This window comes from Cnephaeus nilssonii, assembly GCF_951640355.1.
Source record: "Cnephaeus nilssonii genome assembly, chromosome: Y".
NCBI classification, from domain to species: Eukaryota; Metazoa; Chordata; class Mammalia; order Chiroptera; family Vespertilionidae; genus Cnephaeus; species Cnephaeus nilssonii.
Window position 1 is genome coordinate 12,441,695 of NC_137096.1, and position 24,572 is coordinate 12,466,266.

Sequence of the window (24,572 nt, forward strand, 5' to 3'; positions counted from 1 at the left end):
CCTCAAGGCTGGACTTCTGCTACACAACATGTTCTAGGGTTTTCACTTCTAATTTCAGTCTCACAGTTTTACTAAATGAGTGCCCAGACACAGATGGAACTGGGCTGGGACTCCCATACACCTGCCATCCAGATAGCCCTCAGTTAAGGTTCTGCTATTCTCAAATAATTGGTGAGCAAAGTCATTCACTCTTTCCACTTGTTTATTTATCCCACAGAATGTCAGCTCTGTGGAGACAGGGTTTTTGTGTGTTTGGTTCTTTGCTGAATCTTTAGCTGCCAGAAGAGTGCTTGTCCTACAATAAGTGCTAGTAATATCTGTGGAACGAATCCATAATTTTCAACAATAACAAAACTCAAATCTGTACTGGAGTGTATGAGAAAAAAAATACTGAAACATTAAAGATAAAGAAATATCATTGAGAAGACTGAGCAAAAGAGCTGAGCTCTGAAGAAGATCCACTGCAGCAAGCAGAGGACAATTCTGTCTCATATTGGAAAAAAAAAAAGCATCTACTCATTAGAAGCAAGTGAATAATAAGGAGAAAGCAAGGTGAAATAAAGCCACAGCAGGCTAAGATTTAAAAAAAAACAAGTTGGAAAAGTAAAGAAATGTTTATGGTAGAAGGGAAAAATTGATGCTTTGGAAGTTGAATTAATAATGTGAGGATCACACTTGGGTTGACATTCCAGACTGAGGAGGAAAAAGACACAGACACCAAAGCTACTAGAGAATGTGAGACATGAAAGTCAGAGGAAGTACAGTCACCCTAAAGGCTATGGAAGTTCTGGGAAGGAAACTGACAATTTTCTAAGAAGAAATAACATTGAATGCTGGTTACCAGGGGCTGGAGGGAAGGGAAGTGAGGAGTTACTAGAGACCTTGTAAGGTTGGGTCCACAGTCAACAGTCTTGTACACTACGATGAAAAATTGCTAAGAGGACAGACATCCTGTGATGTGTTCTTATCACATTAAAATAAAAAAAAATTTTAAAGAGAATGCTAAATACAATTTTAAAACCATTTATGGATTAGAAGATTACCAGAATGAGCCAGTTCATAAGACTTACAGATTTTCAGGTAAAACCATAAAATGAGAATTGCAGTTAAATTGCCCTCATGACATAGTTAAGGCATACATTAAAAGGAAAAAAGAAGTCTCTGGAAATCGGGCATCCTATAAGCGACCAGAAGCAGGCCTGCCTTCGCATTTCTTACCCTCCTCCAAATGCTGGATGAGGAAGGCACTGCTGAGTTTGCAAGGATGATTATCTTTTATGGATAAAAGAAAAATTTGTTCTAAAATATACAAGGGATCAGAAAATATTTCATCCAAATGCCATTATTAACAATATCATAAATTTACTTTTTTTCTTTGCTAGATTGCCCTTTTTTAATATATTTTTTATTGACTTCAGAGAGGAAAGGAAAGGGAGGGAGAGATAGATAATCAATGATGAGAGAGAATCATTGATTGGTTGCCTCCTGCATGCCCACTGGGGATCGAACCCACAACCCAGACATGTGCCCTTGACCAGAATCGAACCCAGGACTCTTCAGTCCGCAGACTGATACTCTATCCACTGAGCTAAACCAGCTAGGGATCCATTTTTTGTAAAAGGCATGCCAGCTGTTATTTTCTCTCCACATGTGCCATGTTCAAAACCATTTTCATGTGTCCTTCTCACAAAGGTCTCCCATTGTCCTGAGGACAGACAGCATGACTGCATCCTTCAACATGAACTCTGCGGCATTGCCTGTCTGCTGCTTTCGGCAGTCACGCCTGCCATTGAAAAGCACATAGTGGTGGCCCAGTTCATCTCTCTCAAAGCCGGTCTTACATTCACACTTACATTTCCTCAGTCCAAACTGGAGCATGTTTCCTGCCTCAGCACAGGTCTACAGGGTGTTTCACGTCCTCTTTCTCACTCTTGAGGAAACAAGCAGAAATTTCAGGGTTCACTATCCAACAGAATCATCTCATGCACCCGAAAACCACAGGGGGGATGTCTAGATTGTCTATAAGAAGCTGTTTCTCTGTTGATCAGAGGCTTAGATCAAGGGCTTGGTTCCCAACCCCTTAAATTACAGCAGCACAGCCCTGGGGTTTAGACTAAGTGACACTGGATCCCCACCACCTGCTTCTGTTGGGGGGCAGCTTCTCTTATTCTCTGGCTCAGGATTCACACTACAATATCCCTTGGAAATCATCTTCCCACTGACTTCCTCTTTCAGAGGCCACGTGGGTTCTTTCTTGTGTTTCTTTTGTTTGTTTTTATTCCTGTAGCTTCAAATAAAGACCAAAAAAAAAAAAAAAAAACAAAAAGACTGAGCAGTATCGCCTCCTTTCCTTGAGCCTTGGAAACTGCTTTGGGGCTTTCTTCCCACTATCCCAACTCAACTCTTTAGTTATGTCCTATAACCCTCCATATTATGACCTCTGAATGGCTCACAGTCATTCACCAGACCCTTGGCCAAGCTGGAAGAAGGCTGGAACAATTGTTCATTGTTTCCCCATAGTCCTTGTGTCTCATTTGTGTCACAACCTCTTTCCCTTCCAGACTCAATATAACTCATCACAGGAGAGCTCACCACGTGTCCCCATCACATTTCCTTTGTCTACCGAGGCTCCTGTGTGAGTCTTGGGTGCAGACTTCTGTGTAATTTGTCATCCTGCCGCTTGCTTCCCAGGGTGAACTCATTCACACAAATACAACTCATTGATCATCAGGAGTTATGGGAATCACCAACACAATTGCCGTTGGGGTTGGGACTGGAACACAAGCATCGGCTTTGGCAGTAAGTGGTTCTCCCTCTGCCCACACACTCACACACATGGTCCCCTGGACACACAGAGCCATTGCCCTCCTGCGGGGACAGCAGCTTTTCCAGAGCTTGCTGAGAAACTTGTCACCCTGTTTTGCCCAGTGCCTGTCTCCTAGAGGGGCTGCCAGGAGACCTTCTACGAATCAACATGTGCCCTCTCAGAAACACCAAGGTCGTCAGGACAGAGAAGGCCACACTCGAGTCTTCTGACTGGACATGGGTCAGGGTCCTGGATGTCATCCCATCTCCACCTGGTCTGGGTTGGGCCACGGAACCTGGCCCTCAATTTGTCCTGCAGTGAAATAGGGATTATAACCGGCTCATGACAGGGGCCTGTATAGACAGGCAGGAGCTCATATCCCCATTTGGCTCCTATGACGAGAGCTCTTCAAGGAAATTCTTGGAGCTTTCAGAGGAAGGAGAAGCAGAGTCAGAGGAGACCACAGGAGGCAGATGGAAGAGCGAGAACGGAGCTCTGGCTGGTGCCTGCTCCCGAAAGCGTGAGACTGGCATGTGCTTCACCGCAGCACCCACTGTACATTCACCAGAAATCAGACCCGGCCTCACAACATGGCTGGGTTTGGTGTCCCTACAGCCAGGCTCGATCCCGTTCCTGAGGTCCTAACGTTACTCTTCTCACTCCAGGATATACAAAGAAACACACATACAGTGTGTTAAGAAACTCAGTCTCTTTGTTTGGACAGACTCATTTTTATTTTGGTTCTTATTGCCAAGGCAACCTGGGGTCCAGCAAGGTCTTTTCCTATGACCTGAGAGGTAAGGGTGAGCCACCTCAGAGCAAGTCATGCCTGCAGGATCATGTGCACAGGGAGGAAAGGTCAGATGTGGCCTTTGTTGAGGTCATAGGAGCCAACTGGGGATATGAGTGACTGAGCTGGCCCACCTGTCTCCCCCCACCCCCCGCCACCTCCCAGCAGGTCTTGGGCACTGAGGAGGAAGTAGACTTCCTGATGACAGGGAGGCTCGGGTGTGGTTGGGTCAGAGAGATCAAAGCACCCAAAGGCTCCCGAAAAAAGGGAAGCAGCACACTGAGTGAGGCTGGTGGGCTGAAGGCTATCTTCCCACCAGGGGCACAGCTGGTGTCCATCAAGCCTGCCGCTCGCCCTGCACTTCTGAAAAGAACCACACAGTGTAATCAACAGAGTCACTGGCCCATAATGGCCGGGAGAGCCCTTGAGGCCATCCAAGCAGAACTGCATAAATTATCACAGAATGATAGGGAAAAGAACAACACAGATTTTACTTCTTTCTTATGAATCCTAAAGTAGGATCTGAAATCTCTCTGGGTAGCAGGTGTTACTGTTTTATAATCTTAATGCTCAGAAAGTTCTTTCTTCTGTTAAATTTATGAGTTTCTTGATGCGACTTAAATCTAGTATAGAATGTCTTCAACTCCCCCTCTGCCCTGATTCCCTTTGCTACAGCCACACTGGCCCCCTCTTGTCATTCCTCAAGTACCCCACATGCTCCTTTCTGGGCAGTGGCCATGTGGCTTCTTGCTGGGATGCCCACTGCCCACCAAACACAGACCACAGAGGGCCCACCCCTCACCTCCTTTAGGTCTTCACTCCCAGTCTACCTCTCAGTGAGACCTCTCCCTCCTGCCTCCAGAATGCCGCCCTCTGCCTCACAATTTGTATTCCCTGTCCAATATTTTTTCCGTATCGTTGATCACTTTCTAATCTAACATATTTTTACTGACATATCTTGCTTATTGTTAGTCTCCCAAATTTGAATGTGAGCTATATGAATGTGGGGGATTTTGTTCATGACTGGACTTTCCGAATCTAGAACAGTACCTGGAGCACTGTGCATGCTTGCTCCATGTTTTTTGTAAGAACAAGTGAGTGAAAGAATAAATGAATGAATGTGTGAGTGAATGAGTGAAGGAGTGATAACAGGGATACCACTAGAGAGACTTAGGAGAATGATGACTTACTTAGATATGCTTTTGCAGAAAGGACTCTAGTTTTCTCCATCTCCTTATCAATCATCACAGCTTTATTCTTTCTTTCAAAGCTTCCCCTTACATGCACAATAGTCCCCATTTTGGACTTATAGTTAATCACTATTTTAACCCTTACGCCAAAACAAACTAATAGAAAACTCCCTTTAGTACATTTTATTCTTATCACTTAGAAGGAGATAATGACATCCTCAGGCTTACTAACTACGGCTACGTTGCTGATAGACCTTGACCTAGGACCAGGGTCCCCTGATGCCCAATCTCTCAACTAGATACAGCTGAGAAAATGTGGAGACAGATGGCAATCTTCCCTTTTCTCCAGATCTTCCCTGTTGCCTCAGACACCACTTTCTTCCCTGGACTGTCTTCCATGCCACTGAGCTTTCTCCTTCCTCCCCTTTCAGAGCCCTCTTCATCTCCCTCCACAACTCCTAATTCCTGTGCCTCACTTAGCATTCTTCACCATTTCCCTCTAACCCCAGAAACCTATCCCTGGGTGACAGATAAATTCTAAGACTTTTTCAAGATTTCGTTTCCAACTATAAGTAAATGACATTTAAAAATATCTATATTTTTATTGATTTCAGCGGGGAAGGGAGAGGGAGAGAGAGATAAACATCAATGATGAGAGAGAATCATTGATTAGCTGCCTCTTGCATGCCCCCTACTAGGGATGGAGCCCAAAACCCCCGAATGTGCCCTGACCATGAATCGAACTGTGACCTCTTGGTTCCTAGGTCAATGCTCAACCACTGAGACACACCAGCTGGACTAAGTAAAAGACTTTAACTCTTTTACTTCTTGTCTCTTCCTCTCTCCTGAAATTCATGGGTGAATGTCTCAGGTTTTCAAATTCAGTGTGTCCAGAGCCAATCTAGTCTTCTCCCTGCTCCTCCCTCTCCCCTCCTCCTCTGTGTGCTGCCTCGGTTAACACAACTCTTCCCCACCCAATGTCATTCCTCCTCTGTCACAAAACCTGTGAGGTCAGTCTCTTCAGTTATCTCTCCCTCCACTGTTCCTCTTCACAGCCACTGTGTTCTCTTAGTCAGCAAGTGCTAGCTCCACCCATTGCCCTCAACTCTTTTCGTCAGGATAAACATTCTAAACTGGAGACCATGTGGATGGCACTGCCTCAGAGCACCTGCCAACCTTCTTGTTTAATAGACCAAGGTCTTTGGCATAATACTTTTCTTTGAGAATTTAACCCAACATTCCTATACCAGCTTCATCGGATCCTTGTGATTATTCCCTCTTTTTGCATTTCCTTAGCAAACCATGCTTCATGTCTCCACACCTTTCTACAAGATCTGTTGCCTGGAAACACCAGCCTCTATCTTTCACTCAACAAACTCCTGATCATCTTCCAAAACCCTGCTCACATTTCTCCAAGAACATTTCTTAATGCCTTTTTACTGATCTTCTCCACACATCACCTGGGATAGATCCACATGGTGGAATATGTATCATTTCATTGTTTCTATTTAGTTAGTGCTTTTCTCCCCACATACCCATGTTCTCAAGTCATAATATTTGTCAGTGAGTAGAACAAAGGTAGACCCTCAAAACATATTTTTAATATAAAAGAATGAATTCCTTGCATGCTTGCCTATAAAGTTTATTACATCCACATCACCACCAAAAATTGTGTGATTTTGTTCATCTCTAGCCAAGTCACTTTCTCTAAGATCATGTCTATAAGATTATGTGTAGCCCATTTTTATCTTTATTTTTCTACAATAACATATTTAGACTTCCTGGTCCAGGTGACAATGCTCAGCTCCTCTCTGCTCAGGTCCTTCCCCAGATGACCTGCACCTGGGTCTTTGCCATGGCCCAGGAGGACAGCAGGTGGACGACCCTCCGGCTTCTGTGTCAGCAGCCTCAGTTCTGAGGTAAACAGCAGGCATCCTTTCTTTCAGAGCAGTAGCCCACTTGTATTTCCATATAATTACAATATTCTTGACAAAGGCCTTCGCTTTTCCTGCAGTTGACAACTTTGAAACCTGTTCCATAGTCTGTATAAAGAAATAGCCAACATTAGTCTCTTAAGACCATCTCAAAAATAACTTTAGCCCCAGGGGCTATGGGGAGGATGGTGACGGATAGGAAAGAGATGTCTTTTGCATATGCTTTCCCACATTTCCATGCAACCATTCTGAGAGTAGAAAAGGCAGTTCCTTGATTTGGGCTTATACGTCACCTTCCCAATCCCTGGAAAATGAACAGCCAAATCAGAGGCAACTGGGAAGGCTAATGGTGATGGATGTGTTACAGAGCTAATGTGACTCCTTGACTTAGAAGGTTGTGCAAGGGGACAGATAAGGATCTCTGAGGCAAACTGGGAAGTGGTATGGCCACATCAAACGTGTACAGATGCTGTGGTACCCTGGGAGGGGAACTGAGCCCTCCATGTGTGGGAGGTGGGACATCTAGTCTAGGCCAGGTGAACAGGGGAGATAGCGGGTAGAGTGTTAAACAATTGGAAAAAATTTCCCCTCATTATGAGGGAGTGCCTGGGTGACTATTTGGTCCCTTGAACATGTGCCAAGTGACTTGAGTAATGTGAACTTGATATTTCACTCTATAGTCCAAGGACTGAAATTATTAAATATTAGTTTTTTCTCATCAATGACATATTTTGAGGATAACTGATAGATAAGAGCAAGGGGCAAGTGTTAAAAATATAGATGAATACAATGAAAGCAGAGGCCCAGAATCAGAGATCAAGGTACATGTCTGCGGGGAAGACTGTACCCTAAGGGTGTCCCCGTTGCATCAGAATCTTCACCACCAATTTGGGATTTGACCTTCACACCCATCCAAGGTGAAGGGGAGTTACCTTCTTCCTGTCCTAACTTCTTTTGCCAGATGCAGTATAATTATTTGGCTAGATCAAAGAATCAACTGGTCAATCAATTAAAACTATTTTCTCATCACTTTTTTTCCTATCAACATTTTTTTTTTAATAATACAAAACCCCAAATGTACACGATGTGATGCCCATACCTCCGCGATACCATCCACAATCCAGGTAATACAGGAACATTACCTCCCAAAGTTTCCTTGTGTCCTTTAGCCTTTGTTTTTCTTGTGGTCTGACCACTCAACATAAGACCTACCATCTTAACCAATCTTTATAAATAGGAAACAATGCATTGTTAACTTGGAGACCCATGCTATAAGCCAACCTCTGGAATCTATTCATCTTGCATAACTGAAGCTATATACCCAAACTTTTAGAACAGCCAGTGTGAAGAGCTGTGTATGGATAACATTATTACTCACGGAAGGGCCTACGCACAGGGTTGCCACAGTGACTCAGGAGACATAAGGATGGGGTGGGTGAACTGGGTGCAGGAGGCTTACTTACCCACCAGAGGGGGGGTGAGTGGCACAAGGTAGCGCTTTCCTGGGTGGTGAAGCCCCCGAGAGTCATTGGTTCCAGGTCTGAGGGCCTCATCCCTGGGTGCCCTGGTGTCCTCGGCGCCTCCCTGGCTTGCATGCCTGGCCTCGCACAGCCCTGTGTGGACACAGTGGAGGATGTTTGGTCTCTTTGCAGCTGACCCCTAGAGTTTAAGGTTCTCCCGGACACAGAAGAGAGACGGTCCTCCTCTGTGAGGGGAGGACATGGGAGAAGGAAGACAGAGGAGTCAGGGTTGGAGCCTCCCTCCTGGGAAGCCTGGGCCATAGGTACAGCCAGTGCCACTGGGATGCCAGCCAGGAGACTCTCACCTAAAATCCCCACCAGAAAATGGGTTCCCAGGTCTTGTGGTCTCCCCACTCAGCCTGAACACCCATCCCTGAGTGACCAGGGGGAGACCCTGGCCCCCTGGCACAGGTCACAGCTCCCGTTTACCTGGAAACAGCAGGGCCACCAGGAGTAGGGCCCGTGGCTGGAGTAGTTGCTCCATGCGGCCGTGAGACAGTGAGCCACAGGGCCTGGTGGGCTGGCAGGCAGTGGAGCCCTTTATTGCTGACTGGGGGGAGTGGCCTGTACCCGAGAAGGGCTGCGTTCCAGAGTAATGTCCCGGTCACAGAGGACTCATGGGGACACATTGTCCTCCCTTGCTGGCTGGACGAACACTAAGTCCGTCTTCTCAGGAAGTAAATACCATGCCTGAATGCCTTGTGTGGGCTGTGAATAAGAAAGAGCAGGGCCCTAGCTGGTTTGGCTCAGTGGATAGAGCATTGCCCTGCGGGCTGAAGGGTCCCAGGTATGATTCCCGCCACGGGCACATGCCTGGGTTTCAGGCTCAATCCCCAGTAGGGGACGTGTTGGAGGCAGCCGATCAATGATTCTCATTATTGATGCTTCTCTCTCTCTCTCTCCCTCTCCCTTCCTTTCTGAAATCAATAACAAAATATACTTTTTTAAAAAAGAAAAAAGAAAGAGCAGGGTGCCCTGGCCAGTTTAACTCAGTGGACAGAGTGTCCCAGGTTTGATTCCGGTTGGGGGCACATGCCTGGGTTATGGGCTCCATCCCCAGCGGGGGCATGTAGGAAACAGCCAATCGATGATTGTCTCTCATCATTGATGTTTCTCTCTCTCCCTCTTCCTTTCTCTCTGAAATCAATAAAAAGCTTATATATATATATATACTTCTTTTAAGCTTTTTATTGATTTCAGAGAGAAAGGAAGAGGGAGAGAGAGAAACATCAATGATGAGAGATATATATATATCAAGTGTTTTCATAAGCATACTCAGCTAAAGGGTTGTTCTGATTCATTAAAATCTTTTGATCTAATGAGATGAAGAAATTGAGCCCCAAATAGTCACCTCTCACATCCTGTCTGGATCTGAAGGGAAAACAAGCTTCCCAGACATTTCTGAAAAGAACGACCCGCCCACAAGAAGCCGGTTGTGTGCTTTGATGGGCAAAGCCTGGGAGATTGTTAGGAGGCAGCTGACATCACACCTGCCCTAAAGGAACGATGTTCTGAGCTCCGGTTCTCGTCCGCCAACACTCTGTGTCCCAGAAAAACAATCAAGCCCTTTGCCTGTCAAAAGTCACCTCCATCCTGATGGGGAGGGCAGCGTGGCTGGGCGGAAACCACACCTGGTTACCCTTCAGCAGCGGAAAGTGGGAGGCTGAAGGCTGAAGGATGGTTTGGGGCCATGTGGGCATCAGCTGCCCTGGGTGGCCTGTTTCACCTGCCTTTCTGCAGATGGGTTCCCTCAGGTGGCCGCATTGTGCAAGCCGAGCCCTCCAGGATCTGGAAGCCAGCTCGGTGCTCACCACGTTTCCTGGGGCGGGGGAGGGGTGGTGGTGGGCGGAGTGCTCACCTGGTGTCTGCACCCCTCTGTCTAAGGGGTCAACCCACTGGCCCCTCCCAGATTGGTTTGAGGACCTTGGGGCTGCAGGCAGGACCTGGGGGGACTAGTGACAGGCTGGGGCCTGGGCTCAGCAGGTCCCTTTGATGTGCAAGAGAGTGATGAGGGTTCTATGGGCTGAATGAGGACTCCATGGAATGAGAGATGCTGCCACAGAAGTGGTGTGCATCAGGGACTTGAACCAGGCCATACCAGGGCAGAGCCACATCTCACAGCACAAATGCAGGAAGTCTGCCGGTTTGCAGACCCAAAATCAATTTCTTTTTTAGGTAAAACAAAATCTGCCAGGGGAGGCAGGCGGGAGAGCCAGACACAGGAAAAATAATGGTACTTGTAATCTAAGACACAGACTTGAGGGGAGGCACAGGTTCTCCACACAAGTCCCTTGCCCCAATGCAGCGAGACTCTGCTAAGGTTACCAGCTGGGAGGGACCGCAGGGCAAAGAGAGCAGCCTTCCAGAGGCACTGGTGCAATGACAGGACCCTGTCCACTGGGGCTGGAGGAGGGGGTGGGGGGAAAGGTGAAGCCCATCAGAGTAAGTAGCCACTTACCCAGAGGTCACAGGTAAAGGAGACACAGGCTGTGGGTAGCACAGGGTTCCATTTTTAGTTGTGCCCTTTTACTGCTGTGTGCCCTTGAGAAAGTTGCTTGCCCTCTCTGTGTTGCAGTAGCCTCATCTGTACAATGGGCCACAGCTGCTCCTCACAGGAGTGTTGGGTGATTGTGTGCCCCACTTGCCCTGAGGCCTTTCTGCTCCCTAATCAGCACCACCACCTCACCATCCTTCCCTCCTTTAGCCTTCCAGGAACTGCATAGGCCCTCTGGACCTCTTGCATGGACTCTGTCTCCTCTTCAATCCAAATTGTCACAGTCTCAGCAAAGAAAGAGATGACATATGCAAATGATTTCCTGGAAGGGCTTTGGCAAGGAGACTGTTGATAGGTGTGAGAGTAGGTGTAGACAGCCAACCAGTGAGGTGGCACAGAAACAGAGACCATCCAAGATCTCAAGGGGGTGGGGCCACGTGAACATGAGAGAGTGGGCAGGTGAACAAGTGGGGGTGGGGCACGTGATCAACTGGAAGTGGGCATGTGAACAAGGGGGCAGGGCCATGTGAAGATTGAAGGGATTCAGTCAGGAGTCCCCAGAAGCTGAAGAGGTAGTAAGGATCCTCCCTGGATCCCTCCAAAGGAGCACATCCCCAGAAATCTCTGATTTCAGATTGTGGCCCAGAACGGGGAGAGCACATGTTCATGTTGGTTTAGGCTAGTCTGTAGTCATTGGAGCAGCAGTCCCAGGAAATAAACCCCTCTTTGCCCCTCCTTTTGGGGCTTTGGCCAGGTTCTGGGAACAGACGGCCCTGTGCCCCAGCAGGGGAGACCCTTTAGACCTCTAATTATAGGGCTCACAGGGAGATTCATCCCTGTGTCTTTGACTAGGCCCTGTCTCCTGCTCCCCCAGGTTCCTCAGCGTGACAGTGCAGTGGCACACCAGAGCAGGCTGCTTGGTGGGAAGTGCAGGCTATATGGCTCAGGGACTCCTCACTGCCTTGTAGAGCCCCTAGCTGCAAGGTGGTGCAGGGTACTCCCAAGCCCCACCCTTACCTTCCAGGCCTTTTTCCTAATGAGTCCAGCTTGGGCTTCCACTTCCTTGAGCAGCTGGGTTGACATGCCCATATTCTAGATGCAAAAACTGAGTCTCAGAGTAGGGGAGCAAAGGTTCCTACCCCCAGCCCACCTTCCCGTCAACTCCACCCAGCTCACAGGCATCTCCCCCAGCCTCCACCTGGTTGCCATGGTGGAAGAGGAAGAAGAGGAGATTTATGAAAAGAATCCAAAAATACACACTAGGATTAAAAATGGTGGTGGAGTAAATGGATGCTGCACAGACATGCTCCCAGGAACAAACTGGTATTACAACTAAAATAAAGAAAAACTTCCTGAATAACCAACTGAATCCTCACAGGAGAGAACACTACCCAAGTACCAAAAGTGGAGACTGCATAGTGACTGGTAGGAAGGGCGAGGTGCAAAAGGGCTGGCCGGGCACCCACAGACAGCAACTGAAGTCCCGGAGAGATATCTCAGCTGAGGGGGGTGCCACTGAGAACTCTGAGATCTAATCCCCAAGCTGCCCCCCACCCCAGCAGAGAGCACAAAACTGAGGAAGGTATCCACATAACATCTGGCTGTGAAAAGCAGTGGGTGCTGTCTGCCAGGGAGTAACAGCTGAAAATTCAGGCACCCTCTTAAAGAGCCAACACACAAAATTCCCTTTGGAGACACCCACTTTGTGCTCTGGCAGAGGGAAGGTGAAGTGGACTGGAGCTGTGAGAGCAGAATCCAGGACTGGGGATTCAGGGGATAAAGCTCAGAAAGCAGACACCCCAAGTTTCTTCGTGAGTCATTCCCTCATGCAGCGGAGGACATCTTTCCCACATAAACATTTACCTTGCCTAGGGGTGGGGGTGGGGGAAGGCAGTTGACACACACTATTGGAAAACACCTTGCCCTGAGACCACTTAAGAGATTAAAAATAACAATTAGCCTCCTGGCAGAAGAAACTGCCCCATCCTGTTGAAAAAAAACTCTCCCACACTTAAGGACAATTGCCTGGGGGGCAATTCAAGTCAGAATCCTATTAGTCTGTAGGCAGAGATGGTCTCTGGAGGCTTTGAGTCTTTGCTTGATCTAATTAGGCAGAAACAGCCTTTAACACTGTCCCACACTAAGGATTGAGAGGTGTAGAGGATCTACCTAATACATAGTAACAAATCCAAACACAAAGCCAAAATGAGGAGACAAAGAAACAACCCCCTAAAGAATTCTCCAGAAGAAGAGGTAAATGAATCAGAGATAAGAAATTTATCTGAAACAGAGATCATAGTAATATGATCTCAACAGTATGAAAAAAGATATAGTAGTTGTGAAAAAAGAACAGTCTGAGATAAAGAATGACATAATGTTGTAGAAGAGAAAAGAAACCCAAGCAATGCTTAGAGAAATGGAGTTACACAGTTTTATTACGCTGACAGTCTCAGAGGAGTTGCCTCCAAAGTCTGAGCAAACCAATATGGAAGCTCTTCTTTTATCCTCTTTGGTTTCTTTGTCCCCCAAATATGGATGGGACTTCTGGTCCTTTTGTGGGCTTTGCAAAAAGCCCCGTGTGGGGGCCTTGAGCCCATATCTAAGGGCCTGGTCTGGAACCAGAACTGATAACCCCCTCTGGGGGTTGTGTATTGTTTATGGTTTATGGCCTCTATAAAATGTGAGCATTTAGGTAACAGGTCTTGCAAGACCAGATTTTGGGGAAAGGGGTAGTGACTTAATTATAGGTTATCAAGAATGTACATTAGGTTACTGGCACAGATTCAGATTTCTAGTATCCCCAAACATAAGGGTTACTTTGGAATTAGCCTTTAGCCTTTGAAATAACACAAATAAAGAACACATTGGAAGGAATACACAGCAGATTAGGGGAAGTTGAGGATTGAATCAGTGAATTAGAAGACAGTTGAAAATGTCACTCAATCAGAGAACCAAAAAGAAAAAAAAACAATTAAAAAACAGGAGGACAGTTTAAGGGAACTGTAGGACAATATGAAATGTAACAATATTAGAATAGCAAGTGTGACAGAAGAGTCAGAAAGGGAGAAAAGCATATAGAGAAGATGTTTGAAGAAATAATGGCAGAAAACTTCCCTAACTTGGTAAAGGAAAAAGTCACACAAGTCCAGGAGGCACAGAGAACCCCAAACAAGAAGAACCTAAACAGGCCCACACCCAGACACATCATAATTAAAATTCCAAAAATTAAAGATAAGGAGAGAATCTTAAAGGCAGAAAGAGAAAAAAACAACAACAAACCTGTTATCTATAAAGGAGTTCCCATAAGGCTGACGCCAGATTTCTCATCAAAAACTCTACAGACCATAAGGGAATGGCATGAAGTACTCAAGGTAATGGAAAGCAAGGATCTAAGACCAAGATTATTAAATTCAGCAAGGCTTTCATTAAAAATAGACAGTCAAATAATGAGCTTTCCAGACAAAAAGAAAGGCTAAGGAGTACATCACCACCAAGCCAGCATTAAAAGAAATGCTAAAGTGTTTGCTGTAATGAGAAGAAGAAACAGAGAGAGAAACCTAGCCATACAGAATTAAAATGGCAAGAAATAAGTACCTATCAATAACAACCCTAAATGTAAATGGATAAATGCTCCAATAAAAAGGTGTAGGGAAGCTGACTGGATACAAAAACATGACCCAACTATATTCTGTCTACAAGAGGCCCACCTCAAAACAAAAAAAAAACACACACAGGATGAGAGTGAAGGGATGGAAAAAAATTTTCCATGCAAACAGAAAAGAAAAAAAGCTGGAGTAGCAATAATTATATCTGACAAAATAGACTTTAAAATGAAGACCATCACAAGAGACAACAACGGTAACATTACATAATACTAAAAGGATCAATCCAACAAGAGGATATAACCTTGGTAAACACATATGCACCCAATATAGGAGCATATATCCTCTCTAATAAAATGGTAATATGCAAATTAACCATCACTCCGCTACATAAGCCACGCCCACCAGCCAAGCCACGCCCACCAGCCAATCAGGGCGAGCATGCAAATTAACCCCAATCCAAGATGGCTACAGCCACAGAGAGCAAGGTTTCCCAGGTAACAGAGGAAGCCAAGCTTTCCATAGCCGTTGCAGGCCTAAGCCTCCACTCAAGCACAAAGTTTCAATTATAGAAGGTAAACAAATTCAAACAAATGGCAGCAGAATGGAGCTTGAGAGAGCAGGCCAGGGTTGCCGGCGGCAACAGGGGAAGCAAAGCTTTCTGCACGCCCTGGCCGGGCCCACCCGCTTAAGGCTACAAAGTTTCAATTGTAGAAGGTGAATTAACTGCCACAGAAATGGCTGCCGCCCCAGGCTACAAAGTTTCAATTGTAGAAGGAAAATAAATTCCAGATACCAGGGCCTCCCCTTGGGTTGCCAGGGGGCGTGGCCGGCCTGCAAACCACCACAGGCCCCTCGCTCAGGCCGCCCCATGCCTCAATGGAACCCCCACCCTTATCTGTGACACCCTTCAGGTCAAACCAGCTGGCCCCCACCCGTGCACCAGGCCTCTATCCTATCTAATAAAAGAGTAAGATACAGATTGATCATCACTGCAACACACAATATACTGCCTCCATGTGGTCAAAGATCCTGCCCCCATGTGGACACAAGATGGCCACTACAAGATGGCCAGCAGGGGAGGGCAGTTGTGAGGCACCCGGCCTGCAAGGGAGGGCAGTTGAGAGGGACCAGGCTTGCAAGGGAGGGCAGTTGGAGGTGATCAACCCTGCAGGAGAAGGCAGTTAGGGGTGACCAGGCTGGCAGAGGAGGGAAGTTGGGGGCAAACAGGCTGGCAGGGGAGCAGTTAAGCATCAACCAGGCTGGCAGTGGAGTGGTTAGGGGGTGATCAGGCTGGCAGGCAAAAGCGGTTAGGGGCAATCAGGAAGGCAGGCAGGCAAGCAGTTGGGAGCCAGCAGTCCTGGATTGTGAGAGGGATGTCCGACCGCCCGTTTAGGCCCGATCCTGGTGGGCAGTCGGATCCCTAAACGGGCAGTCGGACATCCCTCTCACAATCCAGGACTGCTGGCTCCCAACTGCTTGCCTGCCTGCTTTCCTGATTGCCCCTAACCGCTTCTGCCTGCCAGCCTGATCACCCCCTAACCACTCCGCTGCCAGCCTGGTTGATGCTTAACTGCTCCCCTGCCAGCCTGTTTGCCCCCAACTTCCCTCCTCTGCCAGCCTGGTCACCCCTAACTGCCCTCTCCTGCAGGGTTGATCACCTCCAACTGTCCTCCCTTGCAGGCCTGGTCCCTCACAACTGCCCTCCCTTGCAGGCCGGGTGCCTCCCAACTACCCTCCCATGCTGGCCATCTTGTAGTGGCCATCTTGTGTCCACATGGGGGCAGGATCTTTGACCACATGGGGGCAGCTATATTGTGTGTTGCAGTGATGATCAATCTGTATATTACTCTTTTATTAGATAGGATAGAGGCCTGGTGCATGGGTGGGGGCCAGCTGGTTTGACCTGAAGGGTGTCCCGGATCAGGGTGGGGTTCCCTTGGGGCGTGGGGCAGCCTGAGAGAGGGGTCTGTGGTGGTTTGCAGGCCAGCCATGCCCCCTGGCAACCCAAGCAGAGGCCTGGTATCTGGAATTTATTTTCCTTCTACAATTGAAACTTTGTAGCCTGGTGCGGAGCCAAGCCTCCTGCTGCTCCCTCTGGGGCGCAGCCATTTCTGTGGCAGTTAATTCACCTTCTACAATTGAAACTTTGTAGCCTTAAGTGGGTGAGCCAGGCCAGGGTGTGCGGAAAGCTTTGCTTCCCCTGTTGCCGCCGGCAACCCTGGCCTGCTCTCTCAAGCTCCATTCTGCCGCCATTTGTTTGAATTTGTTTACCTTCTATAATTGAAACTTTGTGCTTGAGTGGAGGCTTAGGCCTGCAACGGCTATGGAAAGCTTGGTTTTCTCTGTTACCTGGGAAACCTTGCTCTCTGTGGCTGTAGCCATTTTAGATGGGGGTTAATTTGCATACTCGCCCTGATTGGCTGGTGGGCGTGGCTTTGGCTGGTGGGCATGGCTTATGTAGCGGAGTGATGGTTAATTTGCATATTACCATTTTATTAGAGAGGATATGAAACTTCCAGAGGACTTTAACAGAGAGCAGAGTGATCAACAACAATTCAGTCATATATGGGGACTTTAACATCCCTCTGACTTCACTGGATAGATCTTCCAGACAAAAACTTAACAAGAAAGCAGAAATTCTAAAGGACACACTGGATCAAATGGATTTAATTGACATTAATAGAACATTTTACCCCAAAGCAACAAAATATACATTCTTCTCAAGGGCACATGGATCATTTACAAAGATAGACCACATGTTAGGACACAAAACAAATATCTACAAGTTCAAGAAGATTGAAATTATATCACCAATCTTCTCAGATCTCAGCGGAATAAAATTAGAAATCAACTACAGTTAAAATACCCCAAAACATTCAAACATATGGAGGCTAAATAGTATTATTAAACAATGAATGGGTTACCAATGAGATCAAGAGAAAAATAAAAAAAACTTCCTGGAAACAAATGCAAATGAACACACAACAACCCAAAATATTTGGGACACAGCAAAAGCAGTCCTGAGAGGGAAGTTCATAGCACTACAGGTATACCTCAAAAAAAAAAAAAAAAAAAAAAAAAAAAAAAAAAAAAAAAACAAGAAAAATCAGCAATAAACTATTCAACACTACAACTTAAAGAACTAGCAAGAGAACAACAAGAATAGCCCAGAGTAAGTAAAAGGAAGGAAATAATAGATTAGAGCAGAGCCGAAACCGGTTTGGCTCGGTGGATAGAGCGTCGATCTGCAGACTGAAAGGTCCCAGGTTCGATTCCGGTCAAGGGCATGTACATTGGTTGCGGGCACATCCCCAGTAGGGGGGTGTGCAGGAGGCAGCTGGTCGATGTTTCTTTCTCATCGATGTTTCTAGCTCTCTATCCCTCTCCCTTTCTCTCTGCAAAAAATCAATAAAATACATTTTAAAAAAAAGATTAGAGCAGAAATAAATAAAATAGAGACTAAAAAATATACAAAAAAAATCAATGAAACCAAGAGCTGGTTCTTTGAAAGGATAAACAAAATTGATAACCATTAGCCAGACTCATCAAGAAACAACCAGAGAGAACACAAATATATAAAATCAGAAACAAAAGTGGAGAAGAAACTACTGATACCATGGAAATACAACGAATTGTAAGAAAATACTATGAAGAACTCTATGCCAACAAGCTGGACAATGTGGATGAAATGGACAAATTCCGAGAAAAAAATACAATCTCCCAAAACTGAATCAGGAAGAATTAAAAAAACCTGAATAGGCCAATAACTACTGATGAAATAGAAGCAATAATCACAAAACTCCAACCAAACAAAAGCCCAGGTCTGGACACCTTCACAGGGGAGTTTTAGCAAACATTCAAAGAACTATCACCTATACTCCTCAAAATATTTCAGAAAATTCAAGAGGAAAGAACACTTCCAAAATCTTTTTACTAGTCCAGCATTATCCTAATTCCAAAACCAGATAAAAACACTACAAAGAAAGAGAATTATAGGCCAATAACCCTGATGAACATAGATGCTAAAATCCTCAACAAAATATTAGCAAATCGCATCCAGCAGCATATTAAAAAGATCATACACCATGATCAAGTGGCATTTATTCTGGGACAATATTCACAAATCAATAAACATGATACAGCACATAAACAAATTGAAAGACAAAAATCACATGATCATATCAATAGATGCAGAAAAAGCATTCAACAAAATCCAACATCTATTTTTGATAAAAACTCTCAACAAAGTGTGGAGTAGGGGGAGCAAATCTCTACATGATAAAGGCCATATATGTAAAACCTACGCTTAACATCATACTCAATGGGCAACAACTAAAACCATTTCCCCTAAGAACAGGGATGCCCACTTTCACCACTCCTGTTCAACATAGAACTGGAAGTGCTATCCATAGCGATCAGACAAGAAGAAGAAATAAAAAGCATCCAAATTGGAAAAGAAATAAAACTGTCATTATTCACAAATGACATGACATTGTACATAGAAAATACCAAAGACTCCATAAAAAAACTACTAGACTCAATAAATGAATTCAGCAATGTAGCGGGATACAAAATTAACACACAGAAATCTATGGCTTTTTTATACACCAGTAAAGAACTCACAGGAAGAGCAACAAAAAAAAGCAATCCCATTTACCATTGCACCCAAAAAAAAAAAAAAAAAAATTAAGATACCTAGGAATAAACTTAACTAAGGAGGTAAATGACCTGTACTTAGAAAACTATGGGACCTAGAAAAAAGAGATAGAGGAAGACATAAACAAATGGAAGAATATACCATGTTCATGGATTGGTAGAATCAACATCATTAAAATGTCCATACTACCTAAAGCAATCTATAGATTCAATGTAATTCCCATTAAGATACCAATGAAATATTTCACAAACCTAGAACAAACTCTCCAAAAATTCATATGGAATTAAAAAAAAACACCTCGAAGAGCTGCAGCAATCCTGAGAAAGAACAAAGTAGGAGGGATCACAATACCAGATATCAAGTTATATTATAAGTAGAGGCCCGGTGCATGGATTAGTGCACTCATGGGGTCTCTTGGCCTGGCCTGCACCCTCTCATAATCTGGGACCCCTCCAGGGAAGTTTGACTGTGTTTTTGGCCTGATCCCTGCCACCCAGGCCAAGGTACCCGACGGGTGCAAGTGCACCAGGCCTCTATTATGCATATAAGATCTTTAGTTAATCTCTTCCCACCCTCCCTTCTCCCCACTTCCCTCTGAGATTCATCAGTCTGTTCCATGTTTCCATGCCTATGCATTGAGCATCTGCCCCCTGGTGGTCAGTGTGCATCATAGCTACTGGTCAAATGGTCGCTTAGGCTTTTACATATATAGAAGCCACTGTTCTCAAACATATTAATGTTCATTGCATGTAATATTATTATATATTTTTTCTTGAACTATTAATGTTTTTTGTATGTAAATACCTAATTATTTTGTATCAACAATTGGGTAATAGATTTATTTTGTGTATTGTAAAAATATAAAAAGAAAAGAAAATCCAATTAAAAATATACACACCAGTTGGTTCCTCCTTCCTCACTCACTCTCTCCAGCTTCAAAGCCTCCTTTTGTACAGGTAGACGAGGGGCCTCTTCCTGGCCCAGCAGCAGGAGCAAAGGAGGTCAAGGAGGCAGAGGGTTCAGGTAGTGGGTTCTGGGACCCCAACTTCACCCCGAAGATTTTCTTTTCTTTTTTTTTATTAGCTATTTTTATTTTTTTTTCCTTGATGATTTTTTTAAAATTTCTTTATTGATTAAGGTATCACATATTTGTCCTCATCCCCCCATTTTCATCCCAAACCCCTCCCCACACATGCCCCCACCTCCCTGTTGTCCATGACCACTGGTTAGGCTTATATGCATGCATAAAAGTCCTTTGGTTGATCTCTCACCCTTTTCCCCACCCTCCCCTACCTTCCCTCTGAGGTTTGACAGTCTGATCGATGCTTCCGTCTCTGGGTCTGTTTTTGTTCATCAGTTTATGTTGTTCATTATTTCCCCTAGATGAGTGAGGTCATGTGATACAAGAAATACACTTATAAGAACCGAAAATGAGACAAGCAATAATGGTTATGCTGAAAGGCAAATGAATCAATCTATAGTGAGTTTCTTTCTGGGCCAACTGTTCTTTTGAGTCCCAATTTCAATGTCAAACAGTTCCTTATGTGTACATATCAGCAATTATATTTCAGTTCTGGATGGTGGGCAAATGGTGGTAATGCAGGTCCGACCCTCTCTGGTTTGGTCCTGGGCAACCTGCAGCGATGCACAGCTGCTGACTGCTGGTATGGCAAGGCGTCATCACCATCTTCCATCTCTGTACTGTTTCTCTTCTGTCTTCATGGCTGGAGCACTCCTGTCAATTCCTCTCTGTTGCAGGAATCCACATGGTCTTGAAGTTGTTTTCTGAAAATATACAAACATATTCTCAACCAAAAGTTAATAAAGGAATCTTTTCTATAAATTTGACTTGAGATCGTTTTTTATTTTTTGCCCAAATGATTTTCCTTTGGCTTGTTTTGACACCATGTGTGTTTTTCATGGGTGTCTTGTGCTGCTGAGCGGTGCATCTTTGGAGGTGGAAGTCCCAGGGTCCGTGGGTCTGTAGCTGGGGTAGCAGGATATTGGCTGGAGTGGCTGCTGGGTCAGGGGGCAGTTCCAAGGCCTGTCTTGGTGGTGGTGTTGATGAGTTCCTAAAAAAGGCCATTCTCCCCTTCAAGATGGCGTAGGCTCCGTGCTGGAGTCCAGCAGTTCGGGGAGTGCCTTCAGCAGTGGTAGCCTCTCCTTGTCAAGGAGAACCTGTCTGCCAGCCCCTGCTGCTCCTGCGAGATTTAACTTTCCCTCACTCACTCACACACTCCCCACGCACAACCACATACTCTCCTTTCATACCCTCACTCACTCACTTCTTCTGCCTCACCTCTGTCCTGCCAGCTGCCATCTTTCCTCCTTCTATCCAATATTCCAGAAGATTTTCTAGACCTGGAATCCATCACACTTCTGAGAAGGCTAACCCCTATTTTGTAAAACTACTGTTTAGAATTCTCTGCTGTTGTTTTAGATGGACTCTTATTATAAAAAAATAACTTTGCTTTCTAGCCTGCTTTAGCCTGCTTGAATAATGAGGAAGATAAACTTAGCTGTCTGACCTTGTAGGCCAGAGACTAGATATGCCCATAATTTCAATACCATGCCAGGTGCATTTTTTAATTGGATGGAACTGTGTTGTTTTTAAGGCCCGCAGCGAGATAACCACTAAGTGCATGTAGGGCTGGCTCTCTAATAAAAAGGGAAGTTCTGCTTGTAGCCTTGCTTAGAATTTGAGTTAATTTTCTCTAAGCCCACCGCAGTGAATAAAGTGTGACTCCAAACTCTCCGGCATTGCTTGATTATTCCGGTTCTCTGTAACATTATTTGGTGCATTGCCCCGAAAAACCAACCCATGCTTGGCTTTTTAGCCTCTGGTGAATGGACCAGGTTTGGGGCCCGAAGGCGTTGGACAGGCCTCCGGGAGGTGCCACTCTGCTGAATTAGCAGAATTAAACTGGGGGACTCTGGGTGCTCCCGGACCTCAGCCCAGGACCCGGCCAGCATATGGAGAGAGCGGATGGACACTTCTGGACCTGTTGACAGAATCAGTAAGGTAGGGGCCCGGTCAGTACAGCCCACACCAAGTTAGTGGAAGGGGAAGCTTGATCACCTCCCCAGAAGCCATACGGCTTCCTCGGGCAAATTAATCAGGAATCAGGAATTGGGTGGATTGTTGTTTAAACTCTGAGTGAATGTCTGGTGAAAGTGTGTGAGTGTGGAGGGAGAGGGCCTGCCCTCTCCTCTCCTTTGTGTGGCTCCACGACTTCAGTTACGGAGTCCGAGTGGGCCCCAAACTGCGGTTCTGGGATTCGTCATATGGCATAACAGCGACTCACCCCCAAGTGGAGGTGACCAGGCCCGTGATTTATACAGGTGCACCTTAGCTAAGATGAATCTAAGCTCCCACGGGCCGCAGCCAGGTGGGCATCTGAGTGAGGATCTGTAAAAACAGGTCACCCCCTCCCTTGTCTGTCTCTAGCCACCTATCATCATGGGGTCGGGACAGAGTAAATCTACTGTTCTCAATTGCATGTTGAAAAAATTTTAAAAAGGGATTTGATGGAGATTATGGAATTAAAATGAATTCTGAATCACTGAGGAAATTCTGTGAAGTAGAATGGCCAGCCTTCAGGGTTGGCTGGCCCTCGGAAGGCTCTTTAGATGAAGGATTGGTCAGGGCGGTCTGGAATCTAGTCACAGGAGATCCTGGACACCCAGATCAGTTTCCCTACATAGACAGCTGGTTAGAAATTGCTCAAACCTTGCCGCCTTGGGTCCAGTTCTGCGTGTGTAAGAAGGGACAGAGTAAGGTTTTAGTAGCAGGAGTGAAGAGGCGGGCAGGGCAAGAGCAGGCTAAGGAGAGGCAGGCAGGGCAGGAGCAGACTAAGGAAAAGCAGGCAGGAAAGGAGAAGCAGGTCCCTCAGAAGGAAGCTCAACCCTCTATTCTATAGGACCCCCCCCTCCTCCCGAGGAAGTCCCATCAGTTTTACCACCTCCATATGAGCCACAGGCAGCACCAATTGACCCCCCCGGCCCCCAGCTAGCCTGTAAGGTCTGGAAAGTCTGGAAACACCGCCTCCCTCCATCTCCCCTCCACTAGGCTCTCCAAAGCAGTTTGGGCGGTGCTTGCATTTAGGCGATCAAGGGCCCAAACAACAGCTGGAACATCAGATGCCTCTCAGGGAGATTCGGGGTGCCCAAGTGCTTGGTAAAGATGGGACCTTACAGGAAGGAAGGCCGGTCTATTATTATCAGCCCTTTACCACAAGTTACATTCTGAATTGGAAGCATCACACCCCAGCTTATTCTGAAAAACCTCAGGCCATGGTTCTCCTAGAAATGATCTTCCAGACCCAGAAGCCCACCTGGGTGGACTGCAAACAGCTCCTTTTTGAATTCTTTAATACTGAGGAGTGCACGAGAGTAATGACAGAGGCTCGGAAGTGGCACCAGACCCAGGCCCCAGCAGGAATATTAGATACAGACAGATGGGCAAGGGGGGCCTTCCCAGATGAGGGACCTAATTGGCCCCCAAACTCAGAAGATGGAAAGACCAGGCTAGAAAGATATCGGCTGGCTTTCCTCCAGGGGGTCAGGGCCGGAGCCAAGAAGCCCACCAACGTGGCTAAAATCTCTGAGGTTTTCCAGAAGCCCGATGAAAGTTCAGCAGCTTTCTATAAGAGACTATGAGGCATACCGGATCTACACTCTGTTTAACCCTGAGGCCCCGGACACTCAAACCATGGTAAATGCTGCTTTTATAGGCCAAACCCAGCCTGATATCAGGAGAAAAGTACAGAAGCTGAAAGGGTTTGCAGGAAAAAATGCTAGTGAACTGCTAGAGATAGCCAACAAGGTTTTCATCAACTGAGACAAGGCAGCAAAAAAGGAGGAAGAAAAGAGAATACAAAGAAGGGCCAATGTGATAGCAGCGGCTTTCAGAGGTTCGGGCCCCCAGACAGCTCAAAAAGGGAAGCAAGAAGACAGATCAGGAGGGAAAGGAAGAGCAAGCCTGAGACGGGACCAGTGTGCCTATTGTAAGGCAACAGGGCACTGGAAGAATGAATGTCCCAAACAGCAGAGCAAGAAAATAGGGTCCCCTTTTCCACCCAGTCGCTATCAATCAGAACCACCTGAAGCAGACCTTATTGGGTTGGCAGCAGCTGACTCTGACTAGGATAGACCGGGCTCTTTTCAGCTGGGCCCCCACGAGCCCATGGTCAGAATGAAAATTGGTGGCCAGACTGTGGACTTTATGGTTGATATGGGAGCGGAGCACTCAGTAGTCACACAGAAAGTAGCACCTCTCTCAGGAAAGGAAGTCAACATTATTGGAGCTACTGGGGACCAGACCCGATGACCATTCTTCCGGCCTTGCCCATGCCAACTTGGCGGCCACTGAGTAATTCATGAATTCCTGTACTTGCCAGACTGTCCAGTACCTCTGATGGGTAGAGACCTTTTAGCCAAAATGGGGGCATAAATCACTTTTGCTCCAAATGGCTCAGCACAGCTTCGCCTAAGTGAGGAGACTTCTCCAATGATCCTGTCTTTAGCAGTGCCCCTGGGAGGAAGAATGGAGACTTTATGCCCCTCAGTCAAAGGCC